We start from the raw sequence: 23,470 nt of genomic DNA, 5'->3' as shown, positions 1-23,470 counted from the left end.
TCACCTTATGATAACCCTATACTCAACTATGGCCCGAAGAGACTTGCAATGTATATAATAATTTCCCATGTCGCTTTCCCAGTATCACAATTGAGTACAGGACAGTTGTATTGTCTGCATAAAACAAAACATTGTTTTTGACAATTTCAAATCAGGGCAGCACTCAAAGAAAAGCCCATATACAGGCAGGGCAAAAGTGGCTCAATTCATAAATGTTTGTTGGATTCTTTTTAAAAAGCGCTACAGCCACAGCCAGTGGGGTTCGTTTTAACAAACTTCTTCAGGGCATACAGGTTTGTGTAGTACAAGATAATTTGGCCTAACAGTGGGTCCAAAATTGGAAGGGCATGAACTCCCCAGACACCTTACAAGAATTATCATTTGATTTGATAAATGTTGGCCGTCAGGCGGATGTGGACAACTTGAAGGCATTCAAATCAGTGTTTTTCTATATTGTGAATCACTGACCTCACTTCTCTCATTGCCCTCTATTTCTCTGTACTAATTCTCTTTCTGCTTTGTTCCTTGTAATATTGTTGTTGAAGTTTCAAGAGGCGGCCCGTGTTAATATTACAAGGAACAATGTGAAAAATGCAAGCTGACTCCAATGTCAGACGATAATGTTTACTCCTTTTAACGATGTTTCAAATTCTTCGCGTGCTCTCAATGCGGTCTGTCCTAAGACCACGTGGGTGAATACTAATGAAGCAGTTGAAGCGTGTGAGCCTCAGACTTGAGAGCACAGCAATTGCCAAACAAGGCGTATTTCAAGCATCACAAATTTGATCAAAGTTCAATCCTTTTATTAAAACTGTATCCAATTCGTTCCTCAGTTGTACTGATAACATGGTAAACGGTTCAAAAGTATCAATGCTTCTACACGGCAGCTGTGTGAAAACCTCTTGCTGTCGTATGCCCATACTTTTAAACAAATCGTTCAGTGGATCTTCTTATTACCAATGCATTTCGAGCTTTCAAAATCAGATAAAAAATGTTTTTTGAAAATATCTATGTAATATCAAATATACGGTTGGTTCATGTTAAATCATGACGGCTATGTTTGTTTAAACTTATAGTGATCCCCTGAAGAAGAGCAAACCGTAAAAAGCTCGAAATGCATTGGGAATAAGAAGATCCACTGAACGATTTGTTTAAAGAAGAATTTGAAACATTGTTAAAAGGAGTAAACATTATCGTCTGACATTGGAGTGCGCTTGCATTTTTCACATTGTTATATATCCCTGTCCTAAACAAGCTTTGCACCCATGATTACTATGGATAAATCTAAGAACTCAAGTACTATTCGCAGACAAGAAAATTGTATTATCATCCGGCAGTTGGCAACACAGCGCGTTGGACTTTGCGTGTAATTACCGTATTAAATTGTTTAAATGTGGTACACTTCGGTACCTTAAACCAACATATTCTGATTGACAGTAGTAAAATCCAATAAGGGAGGGCGGGGTATAAGAGTTCAAACATTCTTGATCGATTCTTTTGAATGTGAGCATGTCGAATATACATTTTGTGCACAAAGATGTGGGTTAACAAACGGCACTATGGGGGTTGAAGTTCTCAGCGAGGTTTTTCCTATTTATGTCAATGTACATTGGTTGTCTCAGGGGGGAGTAGCCCCAGGCTACACCTATTAAGACTTGAGATGTTAGATGGTCACACATTGACGAAAATTTGAAACATAGGATATTGTCATGGTCGAAGGTAGGCACAAGAGAATCACGCTTGTTAACTTGATTTACAATGGATATCAGCCCGTAATTCTTAACACCGAGGGTAACATAGTGAGTTACATATAAGAATAAGCACGTTGATGTTTGATTTGTTTTTAAACTTGTAGCGCCATAGTATGGCGCATAGTGGGAAAATGTCAAATCAGATAAAAAATGGTTTTTGAAAATATCTATGTAATATCAAATATAGGGTTGGTTCATGTTAAATCATGACGGCTATGTTTGTTTAAACTTATAGTGATCCCCTGAAGATGAGCAAACCGTAAAAAGCTCGAAATGCATTGGGAATAAGAAGATCCACTGAACGATTTGTTTAAAAGTATGGGCATACGACAGCAAGAGGTTTTCACACAGCTGCCGTGTAGAAGCATTGATACTTTTTAAACGTTTACCATGTTATCAGTACAACTGAGGAACAAATTGGATACAGTTTTAATAAAAGGATTGAACTTTGATCAAATTTGTGATGCTTGAAATACGCCTTGTTTGGCAATTGCTGTGCTCTCAAGTCTGAGGCTCACACGCTTCAACTGCTTGTTTAATATTACAAGGAACTCAGAAGAGGACTGGCATGGGGAGATATATGAAGATGAGAAAAGTTATGCGGTGGCACTAGAAACTTGTGATTTATTTTTTTTAAAAAGATGAATTCTTGATTGCATGCTATATCTACGATCAGATATGCTTTTAATCATTTTTTTAAATCATTTTTTCAGCCTACTGTAACCACAGATTATTATTTAGTAACTAATTGTCACAATTATGAGAACCACACTATGGACTGACGCTATATAATACAGATCTATCCAGAAAACTGAGTATGGAGTATTTTTTTTTTTTTTTTTTTTTTTTAAACTGGTCATGCGGAATGCCACAGATTCTTCTGGCCCACTAAAGACAAAAATCATATAATCCTTCCTGGAGCCTAGGGTCAATTATCTCAAGCAAGTCCTTATGTGTTTAAGCTTACAATAAATCTAGCAGCTAATTATTATCTTTTTTCATTTCTTTATTGATTTAAAAAAAAAAAAAGCAAAATAAGGTGACGGAAATACACTGCTTGCAGACACAATTCCAGGGACTCATCAGTCATGTTAATGCACAAAAAGATATAATCAAGATAACCAAAGGCATCATAGATATAAATAGAGAAAGGTGTGGAACACCCAGATCAGTGAGCAGAATTTGGAAAAACAGAAGTATGAAAAACAAGGGAAGGGCAATGCTTCAAGGAGAAGCAATAGCAGGACCTTGTGGTGGGGAGTCTGGATCTAATGTGCGGAGCTAATCCTGCAGTGGCCCCCAGATATCTTAAGGACGGGTAGAGGGAGGTTGCAAGTCCGCGTAATCTTGGTTAACATTCACAGAATTACATGCTTTTGAACCAGGTGTGAGGAGAGGGAGCCACAGTGCCGCCCCAATAGAGCGCTATCTCTTGTTTAGCCAAGAGGAACCACACAGAAACAATATGGAGCAGGAAGCGTAGTATGTCTTTGGTTTATCTTAAAATTGCAAGAAGAGGGTCCAGGGATAGCTCATTGTCAGCAATTACAGCGATGTGCAGAAAAACAGAAGTCCAGTACGTGTGCATCACTGGGCAGGTCCAAGCTAGTTGCGCAAAGTCACCGCCGGGGACATGGCAGTTGACACCTGTATTACATCTAGTAGGGTAAAATTTGGCAATATCCGAGGGCGAAAGATAAATGCTATAGATACATTTTAAATGCAATAATTTGTGCCTGTGATTGCACGAAATACTCTTGATTTGTGAACAGCAATATGCCCATATTTAATCCGTGAGAGGGATGCCCAGCTAAGCAAGCTCCATCCCCATTAGCTAGGACAAGTATCAAGGGGGGGAAATCTTTGAGAAGGTGGGGAGCAGAGAATGTAATGTATTATGGAGTCTCAAAATAATGAAACGGTCCAAGAAGGGTAAATCGTGTAGGGGAGAATCCACAGTTTGCTGTACAATTTGACAGCCCGGGAATAAATCCCCCAAGGTAAAGAGGTTATGATGGCAGAACACTCATACAAGCTTCTCTGGCCAGAAGGAGCAAGGGATTATCAGCAAGGGGGAGAGCAGGGGAATAGAAAGGGCCCCCACCTAGTAGTTGCCGCAATCTATGCCATGCCCAACAAGTGGTGGACACGGGCTATCCGTGGCATCTAGTGAGATGCCCTTCGGCAGGATTAAGGTGTGCGGGAGATCGCCCAGCTGGGACCACACTGGTCTCAAGAAGGGTATGCGAACATCCGGATGATACCATTGATAGGAGTACTGGCATTAAGCGACTAGATAGTACAACTAGAGGTCAGAGACCCCGCGCCTTCCGAGCTCATAAGGGAGAGTGAGAGTGCCCCAGCGGACGCTTGGGAGACCACCAGCCAACATGAGGCAAAGGAGGAAACGATGCTGTGATAGGAAAAAAGTCTGAAGTAGTGTAATAGGTATGTTAAAAAATAGATATAAAAAAGAGGGATTATGACCATTTTTATGATGAATACACGACCAGCAATGGATAGAGGCGGCTTGATCAAGCGGTCAACCTGGGAAGCAAGTTTGGCCATTGCTGGTAAGTCTGTCAGCTAATAAATCAATTTCATCAAATGTGGGAAGAGCCCTTTCTGCCATGGATTCTGGATATGTGAAGAACACTTGGAGTTCGATAGTTTGATTGAAGTGGGAAGAAGAGACTAACTTGAGGAGAGATTTGGGGTATGTCCAAATGGCAAAGCCTATCGGCATTAAGCACAAGTTACTACTTGTGTAACAATATATCTGTAAGAGACATTAGTTAGTGATAGATTCCTTACCTTAGAATATTCCCAGGCGTCGGACTGAATCCAGAACATTTTGCGTAGCAATACCCCTGCGCACCGGCAGGCGTCGTCGGCTGCTCCGCGCCCGCCATCGGCGCCGTTAGCGCCGGAATGACGTCATCGGAGTACTTATATGCCGCCCTCACGCGCTGACGTCAGTTCGGATACACAGCTTTTCCGCGCCAGATACGCAGAGCCATGATAGAACCAACACTGGTGCCATGAAACTAGGGCCCTGAAAGGGGGTGACCTTAACCCTAGATATCGGTTCGCAGAACGGGTAGGATGGGTGGGTCGGTATCTTACAGATATATCGTTACAGAAGTAGTAACTTGTGCATCTGAAAGAGACACGTTAGTATTAGATTCCTTACCTTAGAATAGATACCCCAGCAATACCAACCCCGGTGGTGGGTCTGCGAACCAATAATCACACCAGAAAGTCCTGGAGTAGTGTCTCGTAAACGAGGCCCACGTAGCTGCCTGACAAATGTCCTGCAAGGGCACTCCTTGGCCCAGGGCAGTCGTAGTCGCCGTGGCCCGAGTGGAATGAGCCCTCAGCCCAACAGGGGGTTCCTTCTTAGCCAAGGAGTAACACGCCTGGATGCACAAGATGATCCACCGAGAGATGGTCCGCTTGTGCACCGCCCGTCCCTTCTTAGCACCCACGTAACCAACAAAGAGTTGGTCATCCACCCGGAACTGGCGTGTGCGATCCAGATAGTAAGAGAGCACACGTTTTGGGTCTAGACGGTGGAGCCTCTCTTTCCCTTTCGAGGGATGCGGAGGCGGAAAGAAGGTGGGCAAGGTGATGACTGCCCGATGTGGAAGGCCGGGACAACCTTGGGCAGAAAAGAGAGTCTTGTCCGCAACACAACCTTGTCCGGATGGACAGAGAGGAAAGGAAGTGTGGAAGAAAGAACCTGGAGCTCACTCACTCTCCTGGCAGAGGTGATGGCAACCAGGAAAGCAGTCTTCAAAGTAAGAAGACGGAGAGGACAGTTATGGAGCGGCTCAAAGGGAGCACACATTAGGTAAGTAAGTACAAGGTTCAAGTCCCACTGGGGGATCACGAAAGGAACAGGAGGAAACATGTGTGTGATGCCCTTCAAAAGAACTATAGTTACTTACCTGTAAACTGTGGTTCTCCAGTATTGGTGTCTTTCATAGATTCACATGCTTGAATATCCCCCGTCGTCGAAGTGGGAGTCCCACGGTACATAAAATAGCAGTATATATGCATGTATACATGAAAAATATAACTAATAAAAATATACATACATATAGTGCAGTAAATTGTAAATTCCAAAAGTACCATAGAACACAATAGGCCCATTGAAAAGCCTAAGGGAGAACTCACTTTAGTAGCATATCAGAGTCATTATGTGTTGGATCACATTCCAGCCAATCAGGCTGTAGCCTCCTCTAGAACCTTCTCCTCAGAAGCCCAAGTCCTCAGATTTTCGTAGCACAGAGTAAGTAAAAGTGCCTGAGGAGAAGAGAGCCTCTGAGGGGAGGATGGGAGGGTCGCATGTGAATCTATGAAAGACACCAATACTGGAGAACCACAGTTTACAGGTAAGTAACTATAGTTCTTCTCCAGTATTAGGGGTGTCTTTCATAGATTCACATGCTTGAATAGAGTAGAAAGCAGTAAATGATCACATAAGTCATAAAGGTAATACATCAAGCAAAGAAGGTAAATATATGTGGTAATAAACAATAAATACCAAAACATTATTACTAGAAAACAAAACCTTTATGACTGGAGGTGGGTAGCAACAGAGGCTCACCTTTACTGGAAAAGATTCCGCAGCACCGCTTGACCCACTGCCGCAGCCGCGGCGTCTGTTGATTGCAGGCAGTAGTGCTTAGTAAAAGTATGGCTGCTCGACCAAGTAGCAGCTCTGCAGATCTGGCGTAAGGGTACCCCCGCAAAAAGGGCAGCCGAAGTAGACACTGCTCTAGTTGAATGAGCTCGAACAGGAGCAGGAAGGGGCTTTCCAGCCCGTTGGTGGCAGAAGGATATGGTAGAGGAGATCCACCTGGTTATAGTCTGCTTGGTAACAGGTTGTCCTTTGCAAGTTGGACCATATGCCACAAACAATTGATCAGATTTTCTGATAGGTGCAGTTCGTTGAATGTAGAATTTGAGACAACGTTTCAAATCTAATGAATGCAATGACCGCTCAGCTGGAGTTTGCGGAGCAGGAAAGAAAGTTTTCAGAATTACAGGTTCGTTGAGATGAAAGTCACTGGGAACCTTCGGGATGAACTTAGAATTAGTTCGTAATGTCACAGCCTCTTTGGAGAATTTTAAGAAAGGAGGCTGTATGGTAAACGCCTGGATGTCACTGACACGTCTTGAGGACGTTAAGGCGAGTAAAAGAGCAACTTTCCACGTGAGAAATTTAAGAGTTGCCGAGTGAATAGGTTCAAATGGTGGTAGAAGTAGTTGAGACAAGACCAAATTCAAACGCCAGGCAGGCGGAGGGCGACGGATAGGTGGAAACATCCTAAAAAGGCCCTTGTAAAATTGTTTAATGATCCTTGAAGAACATAAAGATGTGGAACCATCATGGCGGAAACGGGAAATCGCCGCCAGAAACACTTTAAGAGTTGAGTGGGACAGACCTGATTTTGCCAGGGATAAAAAGAAAGGTAAAATTTGTTCAGGTTTTGCAGTCATTGGGTCCAAATCCTTGGTGCGGCACCAGACACAGAAACGTTTCCACTTGAGTTGGTACGTTTTTATGGTGGAGGGAGCGCGAGCCCGCGCTAACACCTCCCTGCAGTCCTTGTCAATAGTCAACCGTGCAAATTCATTGTACTCAGGTTCCAGGCATGGAGTTGAAGGTATGCTGGATCCGGATGACAAATTTGTCCCTGCTGCATCGTGAGGAGGTGCGGCAGAGGATGGAGTGGCAACGGATCGGACTGCGAGAAGAGGAGCAGGTCCGTGAACCATGGACGTCTCGGCCACTTGGGTGCGATCAGGATGATGCGACAAGGTTGGAACCTCATCCTGTGTAACAAACGAGGGATCAGAGGAAGTGGAGGGAAAGCATAGATGAAATCGTTCGACCAATCGATCGAAAATGCATTCCCGCTCGACTCTCTGTGGGGATGCCGACTTGCAAAGCGTGGGCATTTCTTGTTGACAGCAGTCGCGAAAAGATCCATCCGTGGCTGGCCCCACCGCCGGAAGATGTACTCGACCGTGGGCTGATTGAGTTCCCACTCGTGATTGTCTGATGACGCTCGGCTGAGTGAATCCGCCAGAACATTGGCCACGCCTGGCACGTGAATGGCTGTGAGATGAATTTGACGTTGGATCGCCCAATCCCATATTTCTTGTGCTAGTTGAGAAAGTGGAAGAGACCTCGTGCCGCCCTGCTTGTTGAGGTAGTGCATGCTGGTGGTGTTGTCCGTCCTCACCAGCAAAGTGTGTCCCCGCACTAACCTCTGGAAAGATTTGAGGGCTAAGAAAATCGCCAAGAGTTCCAGACGATTGATGTGCCAAGTTCGTTGGATTGCTGTCCACTTCCCTTTCACAGACATGCCGTCGAGATGCGCTCCCCAGCCTTCGAGAGACGCGTCTGTTGTAAGCGTCAGAGTTGGGGGTTCGTCCTGGAATGAACGGCCTGCAGATATGTGTGGAGGGTGAGCCCACCACTCCAGCGCTTTCTGTATGCGAGGTGTTAAAAGGACCTTGTCCTCGAAGGACCCCGACACCTGTTTCCACTGCCTGTCCAGTTCCTCCTGGAGAGTCCTCATGTGCAATCTGCAATTTGGAATGAGGTGGATGCACGAGGATGCCATGCCAAGGAATGATTTGAACATTCGGACAGAAACGGACAGTTTTGATTGGAGGGAGCGCACCATCATTAACATGCGGTCCTGTCTTTCCTGGGAAACGTACACTTTTCCCTGCCGAGAATCTAGCAAGGCTCCGAGAAAATTTCTCCGTTGCGAAGGTTGAAAATGTGACTTCTGGCAATTGATTGAAAGCCCCAAGGCGTGGAAAAGGGAGACGCAAACTTGAGTGTGCTGCTCCGTCTGGTGAAAAGTGCTTGCCTTGATGAGGCAGTCGTCCAGGTATGGGTAAAATTGGATACCTTGGAGACGTAGGAAGGCAGCTACAGGGGCCAAGATCTTGGTAAAAACCCTTGGTGCCGAGCGGAGGCCGAATGGCAGGACTTTGAATTGGAAGTGTAGCTGTCCGACCGTGAAGCGGAGATACTTCCTGTGTCTGGGGTGGATTGGCACATGGAAGTAAGCGTCCTGAAGGTCGATTGTGGAATAGAACTCGCTTGGATTGAGAAAATTCAGAATTTGGAGCAGGGTTAACATCTGAAATGTTTTTGAAATTAGAAATTTGTTTAGAGCTCGTAGATCCAATATTGGACGCCATTCCCCCGATTTCTTCTTGACCAAGAAAAAGCGGGAATAGAACCCCTTGCCGCGTTGACCTTGCGGCACTAGTTCGATGGCTCCTTTTTTGATCATTAAATTCACCTGGGCCAGAAGGTCCTTGAAATGAGGGGGTGGTGGCCCCGAAGGTGGATGATTGGGTGGAAATTTGGTGAATTCCAGGGTATGTCCTTTGGATATAACGTCCAGGACCCATTGGTCGGAGGTGATTGTAGACCATTTGTAAAAGTATTTCGAGATGCGACCTCCAAGATGTACGGTCGGCAAAAGGAAGGGTCTGAGGCAGTCACTGCTTTTTGGTGTTTGATCCACCTCTATAAGTGGATTTCCTTTGGTAAGGCCTGGAGGTGGATTGTCGAGTTTGAGATTGATAGGCACCCCGCTGTCTGTTATCGTTGTAGGTGTTGAATGAACGATATTGACTTGAGCCACGAAAAGTAGAGGAGCCTCCGCCTCTACCCCGTGCACCCCGAAAAGGCCGTTTCTTGTATTGTAGGCTCGCCAGGGATTTCGCAGTGTCAGTGTCCTTTTTTATTGCCTCAAGGGCATCATCCACATGTTTGCCAAACAATAATTGTCCGTCATAAGGTAAATCTAGGACTCTTGCCTGTACTTCAGGACGGAAAGTGGTAGAGCGCAGCCAGCCTTGACGCCTCAAGACTGCAGCCCCCGCCAATTGTCGAAATCCCGTGGAGGAAATATCGAGTGCACACTCAATGATTTCGGAAGAAATCAACTCTCCCTCGTGGATAATCGCTTGTGCTTCTGTCCGGATTGCCTCAGGCAGCTGAGGAATCAATGCAGCAATCTCGGACCACATCTGGCGGTCATAACGGCCCAGTATAGCCAGAGTGTTCGCCGCCCTCACTGTAGTAGCCGCCATGGTCGTGAATTTTTTTCCAATGGAATCCAATTTGCGGCCTTCCTGATCAGGAGGAGACGTGAGTGGCGTAGCAGGATTGCGCGATCTTTTTTGCGCAGCCTGAGTAATTACCGAATCTGCCTTCGGTTGAGACACTAAGCAGGCCGGAGAAGACGCCGGTGCTTTGTATTTCCTGTCTAATCTGGGTAAGACCGCAGGAACAGAATTGGGACGTTCCATCAATTTAAGGCCTTCCTTCCAAATATATTCCACGATTGGAATAGTGTGGGATTGCCTCTGTGAGATGTCTTTAAAGTCGTATAGAAAGCAATCACTTTCGTGCTGTTGTTGTTCGACTTTGAGATGAAACCGTTTTGTAGCCCGGATCATCAAATTGTGGAAATGTGCCATGTCCACTGGGGGCGAATGTAGAGGTGAGGTGGGCGGAGTGGAAGGTGTTTGAGCCCTATAATCGTCCCACTCAGCCATGTCGGCGTCATTGTCGTCGTCATCTGTGTTGTGAGGATCCGGATCCTCATCTCCAGTGTCAGGGCGAGTACCATCCGGTGAAGCCGGTGAAACTGGTGTAGGTGCCTGAGGAAGGTGCGGTTGAGGCTGCGGAGGAGGCAGTGGTGCTGGAGAAGCAGGAGTAGAAGAAGGAAACCTGCGGTTATAATCATCCAGCATGTGCTGAAGGTTCATCACCAAGGACAGAGGTATCTGGGTAACAGGCTCTGAAGGCACCGGTTCGGACGTATCAACAGGAAACAATTCAGTCCCATCTTCGACATTGTCCAACACCTCACCCTCGTCACTATATTCCTGGCACTTAATGTTCAAATCCGAAGGACTTGTTGCCTGTTTAAATAATCCTTCCACTTCCGAATCGTTTCCGGATTCTTCCCCAGCAGACTGGAATAATTTGTCTGGAAGACGAGCACCACTCCTCACAGGACTCAGTTGGATGAGTGGTATGGTCCGCAAAGAAGAAGCAGTAACCACTGTGTAGATGGAAGCCGTCTTCGGTAGAGGTTGGTGCGACGCCAACGAGCCCGTTGGCGTAAATGCGGCACCGTCAGCAACGCCCTGAGGCGATTTGGACGGGATTTTCTTCGTCGACGAGGATTCCTTGCCCGTCGACGAGCCCGTCGACGGGAGCGGGGCTTTGTTCGCCGACGAGAGTGGAGCTTTCGCCGTCGACGGCGAAGGCGTCGACGATATGAGAGTCGTCGACGAGGCCGTCGATGAAGTAATGCTGGCCGACAAAGACGTCGTCGACGGGGGCACCGTCGACGGGCCCGTCGACGGGGTGCTGGGTGGAGGCTTGGTCTTCGTCGACGATGGATGCGCCGACGAAGGGTGCGTCGACGGCTTCGTCGTCGACGGGGCGCTGAGTGGAGGCTTGGTTTTCGTCGACGGTGTATGCGTCGACGGCTTAGTCGTCGACGGTCTATCCTTGCCGGTCGTCGACGAGATCTTCACCACTGAAGAGATGGGTCTCACCTTCGAGGTCGCCGTCGACGAGGTGGTCGTCGTCGACGTAGCGCCGGTGGACATGGAACATGTCGTCGTCGACGTGGAGGTGGTAGAAATGGATTTCGTCGACGCTGAAGACGTCGACGGGCGCGACGACGAGCCCGTCGACGAGCCAAAACCAGATTTCTTACTGGTAGGTAAGGCTTTGGGCGCAGACGTCAGAGAACCAGGTCCCGTAGACGTGCCCTGAAGCGAATCCTGTGGGGAGACAATCTTAGAGGACTCCAACAGTCTACTCTTCTTGAGAAAAGGAGAAGGAGCCTCGGTCTCAGACCCACGCTTCTGAGAGGACTTTGAAGCAAAAGATGACAGGCTCTCCACATCAGAAACCACAGACTCCGAAGTTCTCAACTTCTGTAGCCACAGAAGGAGACGGGCCTCTCTATCTCTCAGAGTCTTAGGAGGGAAAGTACGACAGTACTTACAGTTTTTCACCTCATGGTCTGGGTAGAGACAGTAAATGCATTTACTGTGTGGATCCTCGTGGAAAAGGCGCAGTTTACCACATGAAGGGCAGGCTTTAAACAGAGATTTCTTGTTTGAAGACATTTTCTTGAAGAAAAAACAGGTAAAGTTGAAGAAAACTGAGCAGAGCTCAGGGAGACTCCCTTCACACGACGTGCGGTAGAAAATCTGAGGACTTGGGCTTCTGAGGAGAAGGTTCTAGAGGAGGCTACAGCCTGATTGGCTGGAATGTGATCCAACACATAATGACTCTGATATGCTACTAAAGTGAGTTCTCCCTTAGGCTTTTCAATGGGCCTATTGTGTTCTATGGTACTTTTGGAATTTACAATTTACTGCACTATATGTATGTATATTTTTATTAGTTATATTTTTCATGTATACATGCATATATACTGCTATTTTATGTACCGTGGGACTCCCACTTCGACGACGGGGGATATTCAAGCATGTGAATCTATGAAAGACACCCCTAATACTGGAGAAACCTATTTACAATTGGGGACTTGAACAAAGATGGCTGATCAGGTAGCCTTAAGAAGGCGGAAAGGGCAGAAAGGTAGCCCTTGATAGTGCCCAGAGCAGAGCCCTGCTGGGCAAGAGAAAGAAGGAAGAGGAGAACCTCAGAAAGGGGGGCAGAAGGAGGATCCACAGCCTTTGCTGTGCACCATTCCGCAAATCTGTTCCACCTACAGGTGTATGTCAAATGTCATGGTACTTATAGAGTGCACTGTCACCAGACGGTCACCTTGCGGTGTCGCCTATGCGGTTTCCTGGCGCTGATACTCATACCGCTGTGGAACCCCTCCTGGCTTTCCCTGTGAAGTGTCCACTCCTGGGCACCCCCAGGGTGAAGCCAGGCATCCTTAGCGCTGTTGGGGCCGGTGTGGAGGCTAAGCAAGCTATTGCCCAGAGTTGCAGCGTGGGGCCCGTGATTAGAATAGGCACCGAGGCGAGAATTAACAGGTCCGAGGAAATTGAGCCCGAGACCCCGCCGAGGCGGGAATTGAACCCTGGTCCCTGGCCAGAACTCTGCATCAGGGTCTGCCGCTCTAACCATTGAGCCACACTCCTCCACATTATGTATACCGACTTTGTGGAGGGACGCCTAGCTGCCAGAATGACATTACAAACTTCAGGAGGCAAGTCAAATGGCCTCAACTGTCGCCGCCCAATCTCCAAGCTTGTAGGTGGAGACTGGACAGGTTCGGGTGGAGGACCGTCCCCTGCTGCTGCGACAGAAGGTCCTCCTGAAGAGGCAGACGAACCGGGGGAGCGACAGACATGCTGAGTAGCTCTGGATACCAATATCTTCGTGACCAGTCCGGAGCCACAAGGATAACCTGGGCCCGGTCGCGCCTGATCTTCTTCAGCACTCTGGGCAGAAGTGGTATAGGCGGAAAGGCGTATAAAAGACCGCAACTCCACTTGCGACGAAAAGAGTCTCCGAGCGAATGCCGCCTTGGAAATTCCAACGCGCAAAACTGATGACATTGCGCGTTCTCTTCTGTGGCGAATAGATCTAACCAAGGCTCTCCCCACTGCTGAAAGAGACCTTGCGCCACTTCCGAGTTCAGACGCCATTCGTGATCCATCATGCACCGACAGCTGAGTTTGTCCGCTCTGGCGTTCAGAGAACCTGCCAGGTGTTGAACCACCAGGGTCACGCTCTGATGTTCCAGCCACTGCCAGAGGCGCAGAGCCTCCTGGCACAGGGTCCACGACCCCACCCCGCCCTGTTTGTTGCAGTACCACATGGCGGTGGTGTTTTCCATGAACACCTGCACTAAACTCCCCCTGACAGAGGGGAGGAATGCCTTCAGTGCAAGTCGGATCGCCCGCAGCTCCAGAAGGTTGATGTGGAGCTGGGACTCCGCCGGAGACCAGAGGCCTCTAATCTCCGCCTCTCCCATGTGGCCCCCCCAGCCCTGGAGGGACGTGTCCGTCAAAACCACGTGCTCCGGTTGGGGTAGGGAGAGGGATCTGCCACTGACCCAATTGCGGTCCGTGAGCCACCACCGCAACCGTCTTGCAGTGCCCTCCGAGATCAAGACATGGTCGGACAAGTTGTCCTGATGCTGGGCCCACTGAAACTTCAGGTCCCCCAGCAGACCCCGCATCCGCCACCGGGCGTGATGCACCAGAAGGATGCAGGAGGCCATCAGCCCCAGAAGCCGCAGCGTCAACCTGACCTAGACTCGGGATAAAGGCTGAAAGATCTGAATCAGAGCCTGAATATCCCAAACCCACTGTTCGGGAGGATAAACCCGAAACTGCGCCGAGTCTAGAACCGCTCCGATGAAGAGGAGCTTCCGAGAGGGACACAGGTGTGACTTCGGCACATTGATGGAGAACGGCAGCAGGTGCAGGAGATCTGGAGGTGGCTGACGACAGTCTGGGTCGAGCCCGCCTTCAACAACCAGTCGTCGAGGTAGGGGAAGGCTGACACCCCTAACCTGCGCAGATGAGCTGCGACCACCGCCATCACTTTCGTGAACACCCGTGGGGAGCTGGTAAGGCTGAAGGGGAGCACAGTAAACTGAAAGTGCTCGTGGCCTACCGAGAACCGCAGGCAACGCCGGTGGGCCGGCAGGACGGGGATGTGAAAATAAGCATCCTGCAAGTCCATACCATCGAGTCTCCGGGGTCGAGGGCAGCTAAGACCAGAGTCAAAGTCAGCATCTTGAACTTCTCCTTCCGGAGGAAGCCGTTGACATTCCGTAGGTCCAAGATAGGGCGTAGGCCTCCTTTGCCCTTCTTGTGTAAAAGAAAGTAGTGGGAGTAACAACCACACCCTACTTCTGGCCCAGGAACTCGCTCAATGGCCCCCTTGGCCAAGAGGGACGTAACTTCCTCTTGCAGAAGTTGCAAGTGATCCCCCGACACGCGGTGGAATTGCGGTGGCATGGCTGGAGGGGTCGTCTCGAAGGGGAGGGAGTAGCCCCTTCGAACGATTTGCAGCACCCACCTGTCAGACATGACAGTGCGCCAGTGGAAGAGGTGATGGCGAACCCTGCCACCCACTGGTGTTACATGGGCCTGAAAGCATGGACTAGGAGGGTTTTGAGGCAGGTGCTGCAGGGGAAGATGTGGACTGGCCTCGCCTTTGTCCCGACCGCCGCCACAGCGGTTTCCACGGCCGCCACTGAGCTGTGTAGCAGTCTGCGGTGCGTGGCTGGCAGCACGTGTGGGAGCGCCCCTTCCTTGGCCGAAAGGCTCCCGTTTGCTGGCGTGGGGCCGAGAGGCCCAAGGACTTGGCCGTAGCCCTGGAGTCCTTAAAACGCATGGTCTGCCTTGTCGCCAAATAGGCGACTGCCACCAAACGGCATGTCCAGGAGTGTGGCATCAGTGTGTTTTGGACATCGGCCGAAAAGTTGGCGGACCTCAATCAGGCGTGGCGTCAAACCGCCACCGTCGTTGCCATTGCTCTGCCCAGTGAGTCCGTGGTATCCAGCCCACACCGGATGGAATAGCGCGCTGCATCTCGACCCTCCGCAAGGCCTCCGGACATTGTGGCAGCACGTCCGCGACCGTGTCCCACAGGGTGTGGGTGTAGCTGCCCAAGAGGCATGCGGTATTGACTGACCACAGTCCCAAGCTCAGGGACGAGAACACTTTCTTTCCGAATTGTTCGTAGCTCTTGAATTCCCGATCGGGCGGAGTCGTCGGGAATGCGGTCTGGGAGGTGGAGGCCTGGATGACCAGGCTCTCGGGGTGGGATGGGTGGACAAAAAGCAAGGGTCGCCCGGGGCCGGGCGGTAGCGTCTGGCCACGTTACTATCCACAGGCTGACCTGTAGCTGGCTTGGACGAAGTGCCCACAAGAACGTCACACAAGGCCTCATTAAACGGCAGCAGAGGCTCAGTGGAGCATGCCTGCGGTTTAAGGACCTCAGTGAGGAGGTTAGTCCTCACGGCCGCGTCGGGGAGCGTCAGGCCCAAGGCCTTGGCTGCCCGTGTCAACACTACACTGTAGGCAGCCCCCTCCTCAGTAGCCACGGTGGGAGGGGAGACAAATCCAGTGTCTTGCGAAGTGTCAATTCCACTGGCCTCCCCAAGCTCGTATGTCCAGTCCTGTTGAGACTGGCACTCCTGTGCCAGAGGGTCCATACACCCCTCCCAATCACCCTCGTCACCAATCTCCTGTAGTCCAGGGTCAACAGATGGGGCCGGTTAGTGGAAATAGAAATCTCCAAACGACGTTGAGAGGGGCGCTCAGCGGCGCCACTCTGGCGCCAGAACCGAATCGAGGGTAGGAGTGGGGACGGCGGCTACACCCGCAGGGCCGGCACGGTCGTGAGGTCGACCGGCGACGACCAAGATCCGGAACCGGATCCAGCGAGGGCCGGCGGCGCCGGGAGCGAAGTCGCCGGCGGCGCCGGGGCCGGAGCACCCAACGGCGTCGGATTCGAAAGCACCCGACCCGCTAGGCCCTCCAGCCGGGCCCGGAGGCGCTACGGAACCTGGCGGAGGAGGGAGGGACCTCACGGCAATGAGGTACCGCTCGACCTCCTCTGGCGTCGCACCGTGCCCAGGGACCGGAAGGTGTGGGGCAGGTGGCGACGTCCGCGACTCCGTCGGAGCCGCGTGGGTGGTGTCACCCGAACCCCCGGCCGCGTCATGCGAGCGTCGGGGTGGGTCGGGAGATCGATGACGTGTCTCTGACCTCTCATGCCTCTTACCTGAGGAGGATCCTGAAGACCGATGCCGACTCCCGGAGCTAGGAGGGCTCCGACCCAGCGACCTGTCCCTCGACCTCCTGTGGGACCGGGAGCGGCGCGGGGCCGACTGCCGAAGCTCCAGTCGCTTGCGGGACCGCTTCCGCCTAGCCTTGGACGTCAGGGCCCGGCAGTCAGAGCAGGTGCGGTCGTAGTGGTCGAGGCCTAGACACTAAAGACACCGGCGATGGGGGTCAGTGACTGACATCATGCGGCCACACTTGGAACAGGGTTTGAACCTGGGCATCCTTACCGGCACCGTAGGAGTCGAAGACTCGATTAGAGAAATGATCAAAAGATCAAAAAAGTTTAGTCAAAAAATGACTAAGGGGTAGAGCTTGTCCGGATCCTCGCTAGCTGGCGCGGAAAAAAGAAGAACTGACGTCAGCGCGCGAGGGCGGCGTCTAAGTACTCCGACGACGCCATTTCGGCGCTAACGACGCCGACGACGGACGCGGAGCCGCGGACGACGCCTGCCGGCGCACAGGGGTATTGCTACGCAAAATTTTCCAGATCCAGTCTGACGCCTGGGGATATTCTAAGGTAAGGAATATATGACTAACGTGTCTCTTTCAGATCCTGGAATATGGGTTCTTGAAGGGTTAGAGCCTGAAGTTCACTCATACGCCTGAGGGAAAAGAATGGCTTCTAGAAAGGGTGCCGTCCAGAAAAGGTATTGCAAAGGGGTGCCGCTCTCAGTTGAGGGAAACTGCAACGCTAAGGAGCCTTTCCCTGCTCGTTCTTAACCTGAACTTTGTCCAGTAACCTGGGAGCCCGTGTGCTCGGTTACTCTTTGTGCTGGGTCCTACCTGCTCGGACTGACAACGCCTACCGGGAGCGGGACGGCGAGGACCAGAGGTGCTTGCGCCAGGTCATCGCGCGCACCTGGTGCCTCTTATCGCCCCCTCCTCCATCCAGACTTCATCACGTCTCGCGGCCCCCGCTCCGCGGGAGCCGCTCGCAGTTGAGGGAAACTGCAACGCTAAGGAGCCTTTCCCTGCTCGTTCTTAACCTGAACTTTGTCCAGTAACCTGAGAGCCTGTGTGCTCGGTTACTCTTTGTGCTGGGTCCTACCTGCTCGGACTGACAACGCCTACCGGGAGCGGGACTGCGAGGACCAGAGGTGCTTGCGCCAGGTCATCGCGCGCACCTGGTGCCTCTTCCCGCCCCCTCCTCCATCCAGGCTTCATCACGTCTCGCGGCCCCCGATCCGCGGGAGCCGCTCGCAGTTGAGGGAAACTGCAACGCTAAGGAGCCTTTCCCTGCTCGTTCTTAACCTGAACTTTGTCCAGTAACCTGGGAGCCTGTGTGCTCTGTTACTCTTTGTGCTGGGTCCTACCTGCTCGGACTGACAACGCCTACCGGGAGCGGGACTGCGAGGACCAGAGGTGCTTGCGCCAGGTCATCGCGCGCACCTGGTGCCTCTTCCCGCCCCCTCCTCCATCCAGGCTTCATCACGTCTCGCGGCCCCCGCTCCGCGGGCGCCGCTCGCAGTTGAGGGAAACTGCAACGCTAAGGAGCCTTTCCCTGCTCGTTCTTAACCTGAACTTTGTCCAGTAACCTGGGAGCCCGTGTGCTCGGTTACTCTTTGTGCTGGGTCCTACCTGCTCGGACTGACAACGCCTACCGGGAGCGTGACTGCGAGGACCAGAGGTGCTTGTGCCAGGTCATCGCGCGCACCTGGTGCCTCTTCACGCCCCCTCCTCCATCCAGGCTTTATCACATCTCGCGGCCCCCGCTCTGCGGTAGCCGCTCGCAGTTGAGGGAAACTGCAACGCTAAGGAGCCTTTCCCTGCTCGTTCTTAACCTGAACTTTGTCCAGTAACCTGGGAGCCTGTGTGCTCTGTTACTCTTTGTGCTGGGTCCTACCTGCTCGGACTGACAACGCCTACCGGGAGCGGGACTGCGAGGACCAGAGGTGCTTGCGCCAGGTCATCGCGCGCACCTGGTGCCTCTTCCCGCCCCCTCCTCCATCCAGGCTTCATCACGTCTCGCGGCCACCGCTCCGCGGGAGCCGCTCGCAGTTGAGGGAAACTGCAACGCTAAGGAGCCTTTCCCTGCTCGTTCTTAACCTGAACTTTGTCCAGTAACCTGGGAGCCCATGTGCTCGGTTACTCTTTGTGCTGGGTCCTACCTGCTCGGACTGACAACGCCTACCGGGAGCGGGACTGCGAGGACCAGAGGTGCTTGCGCCAGGTCATCGCGCGCACCTGGTGCCTCTTCCCGCCCCCTCCTCCATCCAGGCTTCATCACGTCTCGCGGCCCCCGCTCCGCGGGAGCCGCTCGCAGTTGAGGGAAACTGCAACGCTAAGGAGCCTTTCCCTGCTTGTTCTTAAGCTGAATTTTGTCCAGTAACCTGGGAGCCCGTGTGCTCGGTTACTCTTTGTGCTGGGTCCTACCTGCTCGGACTGACAACGCCTACCGGGAGCGGGACTGCGAGGACCAGAGGTGCTTGCGCCAGGTCATCGCGAGCACCTGGTGCCTCGTCCTGCCCCCTCCACCATCCAGGCTTCATCACGTCTCACGGCCCCCGCTCCGCAGGTGCCGCTCGCAGTTGAGGGAAACTGCAACGCTAAGGAGCCTTTCCCTGCTCGTTCTTAACCTGAACTTTGTCCAGTAACCTGGGAGCCTGTGTGCTCTGTTACTCTTTGTGCTGGGTCCTACCTGCTCGGACTGACAACGCCTACCGGGAGCGGGACTGCGAGGACCAGAGGTGCTTGCGCCAGGTCATCGTGCGCACCTGGTGCCTCTTCCCGCCCCCTCCTCCATCCAGGCTTCATCACGTCTCGCGGCCCCCGCTCCGCGGGAGCCGCTCGCAGTTGAGGGAAACTGCAACGCTAAGGAGCCTTTCCCTGCTCGTTCTTAACCTGAACTTTGTCCAGTAACCTGGGAGCCCGTGTGCTCGGTTACTCTTTGTGCTGGGTCCTACCTGCTCGGACTGACAACGCCTACCGGGAGCGGGACTGCGAGGACCAGAGGTGCTTGTGCCAGGTCATCGCGCGCACCTGGTGCCTCTTCCCGCCCCCTCCTCCATCCAAGCTTCATCACGTCTCGCGGCCCCCGCTCCGCGGGAGCCGCTCGCAGTTGAGGGAAACTGCAACGCTAAGGAGCCTTTCCCTGCTCGTTCTTAACCTGAACTTTGTCCAGTAACCTGGGAGCCCGTGTGCTCGGTTACTCTTTGTGCTGGGTCCTACCTGCTCGGACTGACAACGCCTACCGGGAGCGGGACTGCGAGGACCAGAGGTGCTTGCGCCAGGTCATCGCGCGCACCTGGTGCCTCTTCCCGCCCCTCCTCTAATTTAGCCCTGCCCCCTGACGCGAACGCGGGACGCGGACGGAGGCGCGGGCGAAGACTGGGCAAAGAGCGGGCCGTTTGAGGCCGTTCGAGGACTATCGAGACTGGACTGGGCCATTCCTTTTTAATTCCTACTTATAAATTATTTCCTGTTCCTCTGATCCCTATTTTAGCAAGATGGTAGTGACCAGAGGGAACAAATCCAAGGCCCCGGGCAGCGTGGGCAAATTGCTCGGTCCTATGGATGAGTTCATAACCAAAGCGAATACATTCATAGACCAAAGCATATCACTCATAGAGGAGAGAGTATCTCTAGATCTTGCATTTGCCAAGAGATCCTCTCTGGGTAACCTGGCCGATGCAAGAACGCCAGTTGCAGTAGGGAAAAACAAGGAAGGGGAGAGGGAGAGTTGTGGGAGGCAAAGTCTGCCAAACAACGTGGACTTATCTGTGTCTCAACTTGCTGATTCGCAGCTAAGTACCGACCTGGAGAGATCCCCATACCTACTTCCACAAACTCCCACTCAATCGACCTCCTTAGAGAAACCTTACGAAACTGGAAGGCAGGAGGGCGCGAGAAGCAAGAGAAAAGATGAGCAAACAAATTCTAGTTTGAACATGTCACTTAATATTTTAAACGCTCCCCAGATTCCACCCCCCAGAGTAGAACATCTAGTAGTCACCGCTTTAATACATCACAATGAGCACGAAACTCCCACCCTCATCGACTTGGAATCCCCTATTTCATTATCTACTAACAGGGGTTTAGGAGATGGCAAAAACACCCAGCTCTTAAAGAAGATCGCTGATTTATTTAAAACATCTCTTCAACCAATAGAAAAAAGATTAATTCAGTTGGAGATGCAGATAGTTAAACTTGCGAAATCCCAACAACATAAACAACCAGCTGGGGCCCAAAAACTACGGGGAAATAATCATATAAATCACCCCCCCATACAGCCCCCAAATGTTCCTCAGAAACCTGCAGTAGATCAGAACAAGGTAACACAAGCAGCAACATCCTCCCGTCCGATCCCTAAGAGTATTTCGAACATCGTGATTAACGCTTCTACCTCCTTGTTACAAGAAAATTCCCAGCCATTAATTTCACCGGCTCCAAATTTAGGGACTACAAGTAAGGCCATAAATAAGGTAACATCAAACACATTGGCCCCACAACCATCCGCTCCTGATCCCCCGGCCCCAAAGCTCATAGAAATATTCCAAGAGGTGCTGGGGAGGGTAGACCCCTAGTAGATCTACCACCCGAGGCCTCGCCGTATGTAGAGGTTATGACTGGAGCTCCAGTAATTGCGGATCTCAATGCGGAATCAGGCTGGTCTCTCAAAAATAAGGTACAACATTGGTTGCAGAGTAATCGTCCCCTTCCTCCAACTTGGAATGGAAGGATCCTGTCAGTTCGTAGGATCCCGTGGGTGGGTAAAGTGAGAAAATCGATTCCTGGGGACTGTATTCTGATTACCTTTGAGGACCTTCGTATAGCAGACTATATCTGCTCTTGGGAAGATACGAATGTAAATGGTGGCATCAGCGTCAAACCACTCTCTTTCTTCTACCCCTCAAGACAACCGAAGGGCTTTTTTCAGGATTACGATCCCCGATGGTCAGCTCCTGTTCCCCGACATACCGATTTCCACAACACCGGATACCAAGGGCCCCCTAGGCACTGCGATCAAGACTATCCATGGCAACTAGTGGGACCTCGTCAGCAGGGTGGTGGATGGGGGGATTGGAGGCCCCCTACTCAAAGGATGACATATAGAGAATTTCCCCGCTGGGAACCATGGTATAATATCCCGACGACCAACAGATTTAGCGGGCTCGAGATGGTTGATTGACCACCAACTGATACAGAACCTGCTAACTCAAGCTCTTTTCGTCAGAGCTCTATAATAAATCCTTCCCCGGTGTAGGAAGGTAGATCCCTGACTATGGTTGCCCCCAACTTTTTGCCTGGTGTTTTGCTGGTTTTCTGACTTAGTTGACCTGGGGCCCTGCTATTCAGGACCCCAGGCCTACTGCTCTCTCTGTAAAATGGATTCCATGTACCCTAGGTACATATCTAATTGGATACTGAGTCACCTTATCGAACAAGTTACTTACCTTCGGTAACGATATATCTGTAAGAAACAGTAGTTAGTATTAGATTCCTTACCTTAGAATATCCCCAGGCGTCAGTCTGGATCCGGAAACTTTTGCGTAGCAGTACCCCTGCGCGTCGGTAGGCGTCGTCTGCAGGCGTCCCCTGCGGCTCCGCATCCGTCGTCGTGCGCCGTGATGACGTCGCTGGAGTATATAGACGCCGCCTCCGCGCGCTGACGTCAGTTCTTTGCACACAGCTTTTCCGCGCCAGAACACGCAGAGCCATGTGAGAACCAACACTGGTGCCATTAGAAACTAGGGCCCTGAAAGGGATGTCCTTAACCCTAGGTATCAGTTCGCAGAACGGGGAGGATGGGTGGGGCGGTAAGGAATCTAATACTAACTACTGTTTCTTACAGATATATCGTTACCGAAGGTAAGTAACTTGTTCATCTGAAAGAAACAGGTTAGTATTAGATTCCTTACCTTAGAATAGATACCCCAGCAATACCAACCCCGGTGGTGGGTCTGCGAACCAATACAATCCTACACCAGAAAGTCCTGGAGGACCGAACGGCCAAAGAAGCCATCCCTCCGGACTTGACTGTCCAGGCAGTAGTGCCTCGCAAAGGTGTGCAGCGAGGCCCACGTAGCCGCCTGGCAAATGTCCTGCAAAGGGACTCCCCGGTTCAGGGCAGTAGTAGCCGCCGTGGCCCGAGTGGAATGGGCTCTCAGCCCAACAGGAGGCTCCTTCCGAGCCAAAGAGTAGCACGCTTTGATGCACAGGACGACCCACCGAGAGATGGTCCGTTTCTGTACCGCCCTTCCCTTCTTCTCACCCACGTAGCCAACAAACAGTTGGTCATCCACCCGGAACTGGCGTGTGCGATCCATATAAAATGAAAGCGCACGTTTTGGGTCCAGACGATGGAGCCGCTCCTCATCTTTTGAAGGATGCGGAGGCGGGAAGAAGGAGGGTAAGGTGATGGACTGCCCGATGTGAAAAGCAGAAACTACTTTGGGCAGGAAAGAAGGTCTAGTCCTCAGAACCACCTTGTCTGGATGAATGGACATGAAAGGAGGTTTGACAGAAAGAGCCTGGAGCTCACTCACTCTCCTGGCAGAGGTGATAGCAACCAGGAAGGCTGTCTTTAAAGTCAGGAGACGGAGAGGACAGGAATGAAGCGGCTCAAAGGGAGCGCACATCAAGAAAGTCAGAACCAGGTTCAAGTCCCACTGAGGCATCACGAACGGAACAGGTGGATACATGTGCGTGATGCCCTTCAAGAATCTCGTTACAATAGGGGACTTGAACAAAGATGGCTGATCAGGTAGCCTCAAGAAGGCGGAAAGGGCAGAAAGGTAGCCCTTGATAGTGCCCAGAGCAGAGCCCTGCTGGGCAAGAGAGAGAAGAACGAGGAGAACCTCGGAGAGAGGGGCAGAAAGGGGATCCACAGCCTTTGCTGTGCACCATGCCACAAATCTGTT

The 23,470-nt window shown here is 51.4% G+C and overlaps 1 protein-coding gene across 11 annotated transcripts in view; it reads right to left on the bottom strand.

The window, feature by feature from the left end:
• The window catches only part of UBR4 (ubiquitin protein ligase E3 component n-recognin 4), a 2,329,353-nt gene that overhangs the window by 658,922 nt on the left and 1,646,961 nt on the right, over window positions 1-23,470 (bottom strand). The gene's annotated exons all lie outside the window — the stretch shown is intronic.

This window comes from Lissotriton helveticus, chromosome 5_1 (genome assembly GCF_964261635.1).
Source record: "Lissotriton helveticus chromosome 5_1, aLisHel1.1, whole genome shotgun sequence".
Lineage (NCBI taxonomy): Eukaryota > Metazoa > Chordata > Amphibia > Caudata > Salamandridae > Lissotriton > Lissotriton helveticus.
The sequence above is the reverse complement of the archived record's forward strand: the minus strand, read 5'-3'. Positions and strand labels throughout refer to the sequence as shown.